Here is a 7929-nt window from a genome sequence, read left to right on the forward strand (position 1 = left end):
CTCACTCCATAACCAGGTATTGTTAACGAAACCAAAGGAAAAGTTGCATTTATGTTAGCCTATCAGAGGCAACATAATTGCATATAATGAATATCAATGAGTAAAACTTGTAATTCAGCACCCACTCATCCCACAAACTTCTACCATATGACACAGGAGTGCAAGAGTTTTTCGTTCATTAATTCAGACTTAGGCTTGCTCACATGTATTTTAGACATGATTTTATGGTTATATGTTACGAAGCCACCATTATGTTTCAACAACGTGGCATAATTTAATTAATTTTCATACAATCGATGGTTATTCCCAGAGATTAATGGTAAACATATACAATGTGTCTCTTTAATGCTGGATGCATTGGTTTTCATCCTGCAGTTCATATTCAGCAAAACAACTGATGTTAAACTCATAGATAATGGGGTGGAACACTGAAAAAACTGTTTTCATGATTATTTCTGAGTTTTTCATGCAGGCAGAGCATGAAAATTGTCTCCTGTACCTATCTCCTGCATTAGCTTCTGATAGGGAGCCTAAAGCCTAAATTATACGTCTCCGTCAGCTCTGCGAGGGAGAGACGCACACACATTGACAAAGACGTTTTGCTTTCAGACTTCGCCGTTAGCTGGGGATTGTTGCAAAACAATTCCCCGCCAGGACAACAGAGGGTGTACCTCTATTCTGAGGTGTCCTGCCACCATTACAGTCACGTATCCGGTCAACAATAGTGTATTTACTATTGTGTTTACATTGTTTTATTGTATTTCAGACACTTTTGAACACGGACAAATTTGTCCGCCATCCACCTCTTCATGCGATTGGCACCTCTAAACTCCCATTTCTCGTCTTTTCTGTCCACAAATAAATGAACGTCCTTCAGTCACGGTGAATAAATGTTCATATTTTCAGACTTTTTCCACGAGGTATTCTTCAGTCTGCCGCTAAATATCTTCAAATTTTTTGAGGGGACAAAGACAAATATACAGGAAGCAGCATCTTGACCAATCATAAGCTTGCAGTCTACATCTCTTTCGACGGATAGTTAAAAATTGGGGCATGTCTCCACCTTCCTCTGCGAGCACGTAGGAGGGCTCTTGCGTTGACGCATAATGGCGTTGTGCGTCTCCGTCCCGACGCAGACGGAGAAGTATTAATTAGGCATTAGTCACTTCCATCTACTTCCGAACCTTGGGTCCCCGGAAGAACAAAAAAATGAATGCAAGCTGAAAAAGCTATTTTCTAATCCCGTTTGTTATGTGACATGGATTTCACATTTGATGTCCGTGAATTTAAAAGACACATTCTGATGCCAAAAAAGCGCTTCTTTTCAAATGGGGTGAAAAGTTATTTTAAGTTTTGTGTGAAAGTAAGCCCAGGACTACAAATGCGCAAACTGAACCAGACACAGAGAAAAGCGTATAAAAAAGGGCTGTAAGTTCAGCGAACTTTGAATCTTTCGTCCAGGAGGAAAGAGCCACCATAAATTTGGCCATGTGGTAAGTATGCTAGGTGGGAGTAGATTCTGTGGTGATGTCATATTTTCGACATGCCGACGTCTGGTTTGTAGTCATGCTATTTACAAACTTTTACAAGCTGATAAATCTTTAAGTACGTGACCGGCGTGGTCGAAACACACATCATTACTTTAGGTTGAAGTACCACATGGCGTAAGGAAAAATGAATTAGAAAATTGCCATTTTAACTCCGTTAGCTTCGTTTCCACTACCGGAACTTGAGGGTAGATTTACAGGAACCTCCCGACATGCGTGCGTCTCCCCGTGACCGAGCCGATCGAATGGCTGTTTTCAGGAACCTTCTGAGTGCCGGCTCAGGGGTAGGCACTCCAAACGGCCCGGTGGAGTAGCTGAGCAGAACCTTTAGTTAACTCACGCTTGGTTGTAACTCAGTAGGAAATGACATCAACAGATGTCGTCCTCAACAACCGGCACTGGTAAAACTAGAAGAGTTGCTGGTGATGCAGAATAAAAGGACAGTAAAATAAGCACCAATGGTGTTTCAAATCTACCTCCCGTCACAGAAAAACATGGTGGAATTCCCCCACAGCTGTTACTAAATGCCCGACACTGGAAAAATGGGGAATTTCTCCCACAGAATTAAAATAACGAGAATTAGTTGTCTCACAGAACACTGTAAAAAACAGCACTTCTGGAAATTGAACACCACATTTCACACACACAGCTGCTCTCGTCCTCTGAATGGATTAAATTACGATGTACTTCGATAGAATAAATGCTTTTATTATTATTGATGATAATGTGGATGCTTTTTGATGCTGATCAGTGACATCACTCACTGCCAAAGCAGTTGTGATATGCTGACGTCTGTGCAAAGTTCTGAATGGGCTGAATTTGAATGGAGGTGCAACAGCTAAGAGGACTGGGACATCCTATCTCCTGATCAATTTCCCCATCCGAGGAACTACGCTAGAGTTCTGGTAATGGAAACAGGGCTTTTGACTTGTTTTCATTTTTTTGTTCTACTAGGGACCCATTAGCTGACTGGAAAGGAAGGAAAATTAAGCTCCCTAAAGAAAGTAGACGGTGAAACTCTAGGGTTTGAAAAGCCTGACAGATCTACTTCACACTGTCACTTAAAATTCATGGACTTACCCTTCTTGATTCGTTACGGGGATGGCTGTTGTTGCAGGAAACAGCAGAGAGCGTCTCATCTAGTAAAAGCAAACAATTAGCATTAGCAACTCCGCCACACAGCAGGGCTCCACCAGGCTTGTGTTATTTGTGGAGATAACACATGAAAGTTGGAGTCTGGGTAGAGTTGTGTTATGTCTTGAATTTTCCCTCTTCGCTTTCTGAGCACCAAGATGGCCGCTTCCATCCGTTTACCCCATCACCCTGGAAACGGCAAGAAGATCCCGCCGGACAATTACTGCAAGTATCCTTCTGCCTTCTCCCAGGTGGAACAGATGTGTACTGATTTCTAACCATCACTTCAGGAGTTTAACCCTCCCACTGTCCTAATGGGTGTGACCCCGCGAGGAAAGTTGACCATTAAGCAGGGTTGATGGTTTATCCCTTGAGTCCATGTGGCAGGGGGGAGGAGTGAGCACCTCCTCACCCCTGCCACGTGGACCTCAAGAAACAAACCATCAATCGTGCTCAATGGTCAACTTTCCTCACGGGGTCACCCATAAAGACAGTGGGAGGGTTAAAAGAGAAGTTCATTCTTCATTCGTGGAGCTAAGTAGTCTCCTGGGTTTGTTTGAAGGCTTTAGGTCTTAGCGATGACTTTGCTTATGTAGTGTTTGGACTCCTTTTGCATCTGAGATATACTACTTAGCTGTAGTTTGACCCAAGGTTCTCTAAGTGATGTAACTTGTTGTTTTTGTTTTCTAATGAGCTTTGAAAGAAAAGCGTCTGGACTTCTTTGAGTTGCTTGAAGACGTTTCACCTCTCATCCGAGAGGCTTCTTCAGTTCTAAGGTCAAATGGTGGAGAGTCCCAGATTTAAACCCAGTGGGATTTTCCCCCCGAAGAGGGAACAAAAGACCCCCTGATGATCTTCTACATAAACACATTGAGGATGGGTGTGGGTCCTATTCAGCCAGAGTTTCGGGTGAGCTCATTGTGAAGCCTGGCCCCACCCTATCTTGTGAATTCCTTAGGTCAGTTGGCCCAGGATATGCATGGGCGTTGAGGCATCTGGGAAGGGATCTCAAAACTGGATTATAGATGGCAGACAGTTGGTGTCGTAAACCACCGCCTCTGTTCAAAGATGGTTGCTCACAGTAGACATAAATGGCTTCCTTTACTCCTCTTTCAAACCATCTGTCCTCTCTGTCCAAAATGTGAACGTTGGCATCCTCGAAAGAGTGACCTTTGTCCTTTAGATGCAAATGAACTCCTGAGTCCTGTCCCGTGGAGGTGGCTCTTCTATGTTGTGACATGCGCTTGTGAAGTGGCTGTTTGGTTTCTCCGATGTAAAGGTCTGGGCATTCCTCGCTGCACTGCACAGCATACACCACATTGTTCAGTTTGTGTTTAGGAATTTTGTCTTTCGGGTGAACCAGTTTCTGTCTGAGTGTGTTGCTGGGCCTGAAGTACACTGGTATGTTGTGTTTGGAGAAAACCCGCCTGAGTTTCTCCGATACACCGGCTACATAGGGGATGACAAGGTTGTTGCGTCTGTCTTTCTTTTCCTCCCTCGCTGGTGTCTGGTCTTCTTTTCTGTGCATCTTTGCTGACTTTATAAATGCCCAATTAGGATAGTCACATGTTTTAAGTGATTCCTTTATATGTGTGCGTTCCTTCTTTTTCCCTTCCAGCTTAGAGGGAACATGATCTGCCCGGTGGTGTAAGGTCTTGATTACTCCAAGTTTGTGTTCCAGAGGGTGATGTGAGTCGAAGAGGAGGTACTGGTCTGTGTGTGTGGGCATCTGGTACACTTCAATGTTGAGGTTGCCATTTTCTTCAAGGTGCACAGCGCAGACCAGGAAAGGCAAGCAGTTGTCCTTTATGTTTTCCCTGGTGAACTTGATGTTTTTGTCCATGGCGTTGATGTGCGTAGTGAAGGATTCCACTTCTTGTGTTTTGATTTTGACCCAGGTGTCATCCACATATCTGTACCAGTGGCTGGGTGCTCTCCCTTTAAAAGAGCCAAGAGCCTTACTTTCCACTTCCTCCATGTAAAGGTTGGCTACAATAGGTGACACAGGGGAGCCCATGGCGCAGCCATGTTTTTGTCTGTAGAAAGATTTGTTGTATTTGAAATATTTAGTGGTGAGGCAGAGGTCTAACAGTGTGCAAATCTGATCAGGTGTGAAGTTGGTCCTGTCCTCCAAGGTGCTGTCTTCTTGTAGTCGTTTTTTGACTGTCTCCACTGCCTCCGTAGTGGGTATGCAAGTGAAGAGGGAGACTACGTCAAAGGACACCATGGTTTCATGTGGATCCAGGGTAAGTTTCTGGACCTTGTCAGTGAAGTCGGTGGAGTTCTTGATGTGGTGTGGGGTGTTCCCCACCAGAGGTGCAAGGATAATAGCAAGGTGTTTCGCAATGTTGTAGGTGACTGAATTTATGCTACTGACAATGGGTCTGAGAGAGATACCTTCCTTGTGAATCTTGGGAAGTCCATAGATGCAGGGTATGGCATCTCCTGGATAAAGTGATATGTCAGGCGGTTGATGGTTTTGTCCCTTTCAAGGCCTTGAAGGCAAGCTATAACTTTCGTTTTGTAGCTGCTTGTGGGGTCTCGCTTTAAGGCTTCATAGGTGTTGTTGTCACTGAGGAGAGTAGTGATCTTTGCGTGGTAATCCGTTGTGTTTAGGACCACGGTGCACCTTCCCTTATCAGCTGGCAATATAGTGATGGTGTGGTCTTTGCTCAGTGATGCGACTGCCTTCTTTTCTTGTAGCGTGAGGTTAGGCGGAGGGACTTTGGCACTGGAGAGGGTGGCTGAGACTTTCATCCTGATCTGTTCTGCTTGTGTATGAGATAATTTGTTGGTCCGTATGGCAGTTTCAGTGGCTGTGATGAGGTCCACTATGGGCAACTGTTGCGGAGCAATGGCAAAATTGAGTCCTTTGGCTAATGAGCTCACCCGAAACTCTGGCTGAATAGGACCCACACCCATCCTCAATGTGTTTATGTAGAAGATCATCAGGGGGTCTTTTGTTCCCTCTTCGGGGGGAAACTCCCACTGGGTTTAAATCTGGGACTCTCCACCATTTGACCTTAGAACTGAAGAAGCCTCTCGGATGAGAGGTGAAATGTCTTCAAGCAACTCAAAGAAGTCCAGACGCTTTTCTTTCAGGGCTCATTAGACTACAATGACCTGGATGACTGAGAACCTTCACAGAGATGTTTTTGTTTTGCTCCTGCTCCTGTTAGACTATGTGAACTGAATTCTACTCTCTTGTCTTCAGGATTACGAGTTTATTTTTGGTGTAATTGCCCAGCTGGGGATTCAACATTTGCTGGTTATTGGTTCTCGTCTTTTACTCATTCATTTTTACTTTGGGACTGTGTCTAGAAATATTTATGTTAGAATTTCCAGTCCTTTGGCTGATGTATTTACACTTATGATTAGGAAGGAATAAATCCTTTAACAAGTTCTTTCTTCCCTGATCATTATTACCCCTACATGTTGTGGGTCAGACGAAGGGATTCCCCAAACTGAGCCAAGTCAGTGTCTGTTAACAACACAATAACAGTTGCATTGCCGTTATCCAATCCAAGATGCTCAACCATCAGGAAATGAGTCTTCATAACCTGCCGTCTGAAACTCACCTGTGCTGTGGGTCACTTCTAGTTCCTGAAAATAGTGCGCTGGTGTTTTTCTTCCCCAGAGTAACCTGCAAGGCATTCATTCCTACTAAAGACTACTGCAAATGGATTGATTTCAAGAATGTTCCACACCTTTAAGATGCTCATCTGTAGAGTGAGGAGATAAATATGTCAGAGTATGAATAATAAATACTAGTAATAATAATAGTGAGACACCTAGACAGATGGAAAACCCAATAATGCTGCTTAATCAGTTTGTGTAAAAATTTAAATTTGAGAACTTATTGCGCTTTTTCAGTTCTTTTACAAATTAAATGTTAAAATATTAATAAAATACCATCGCAACAAAGTTCCCTCGCAATCGTGACGATACAATATCTTCTCATTTATTTCTGTTTTGTGTGTCAAATGTTTCACAAAAATGATATGTAAAAAAAAAAAACTTAAACCAATTAGTGTGCAGAATCAGATCTCTCACACAGACTGCATGTGTGAAAAAAGGTGAATGTAACCAAACATTGCATATTTTACTTTAACAGCTCTAGTGGTTTATTGTGGAACATTTTTACCTGTCATATACCTATTTTCTCTGCCCCAGTTCTTGTCACACATACAAAAAAAACCAACCTATAAGTACAGCTTCATGTCGGCCGCTCTTTGAAACTCGCACCTCTCATAGATTCAGTCTAAGCTGCTTCTGTTTGCTCTCATCTGTGAGTTACCTTCATCACCGTGTGGGTGGTTAAGATTGATTAACAATAACAGCAGCTGACTGAGCAGGAATAATTCAACAAAAACAAAGCTTCTGTAAATCAAGAAGGCCCGTGATGACAGAGAGGCAGATAAGGAGGGGGGAGAGCCGGCGTTTCCTGTGTTCTGATGTCGGCTAATTGAAGCTTTGTCACTGAGATCGATGGAGGAGGTTCAAAGGCTGACGGCGGCCCAGCGACAATACGCGCCTCGCCACCTTTTGATGTGAGCTACTTCTTCTAAACATGCAGCTTTGATACGAGAGGCTGGCACGGCTGTTCAAGGGGGCTTAGCGGACACAACGGGACTCTGGGAAAAAGAACAGGCTATGTCGGGCAAGAAGCGAGCACAAGAGCGTTCGAGTGGCACAGATTCATATTCACACGGAGATCACACACACACATATGCACTTTATCAGAAACCATGACGGGATTCAGGGGTATTATTCTCATTCGCCCATACAGTTTACAGGCAAAGATTTGCGCAGCTTGTTTTGAAAGTGGTAGAGAGCAATTTTTTAATCTATAAAGATCATTTCCACACTTTACTCATGTGTAACTGGAAAATGTTGATTGACTGTATCACCAATGAGCAATAAAACATAACATATACACTACAAAAAGGAAAAATTGCTAGGCGTTAACAGCTCTATTCAGTCTATATTTTTTAAGTTAACATTTTTGGTTTGGTAGGGACAGGTGGAGAACTCCCTCTAGCTTGTGAGTGAGTTCAAGTAGCTTGTTGTTGTGTTTGTGAGCAATGATAAAGAGAAAGGGAATGCCTGAGTTCTTTGGGAATGAAGGAAATTAATTTGTTCATCTCTATAAGAAGGAGTTCTGTGAGAATGGAAAAGCTCTTGATTTACTGGTAAGCCCAACCCTTTTAGATTTAGACCAGCAAGCTGAAATGTGCTTCTGCTCTAA

At 43.2% G+C, this 7929-nt stretch overlaps 1 pseudogene; it reads right to left on the reverse strand.

Moving 5' to 3' along the window:
* Positions 1–3570: 3570 nt before the first annotated feature.
* On the reverse strand, positions 3571–6144 carry LOC107377176 (uncharacterized; annotated as a pseudogene).
* Between the last annotated feature and the right edge of the window lie 1785 nt (positions 6145–7929).

This window comes from Nothobranchius furzeri, chromosome 2, assembly GCF_043380555.1.
Source record: "Nothobranchius furzeri strain GRZ-AD chromosome 2, NfurGRZ-RIMD1, whole genome shotgun sequence".
Taxonomy (NCBI): Eukaryota; Metazoa; Chordata; class Actinopteri; order Cyprinodontiformes; family Nothobranchiidae; genus Nothobranchius; species Nothobranchius furzeri.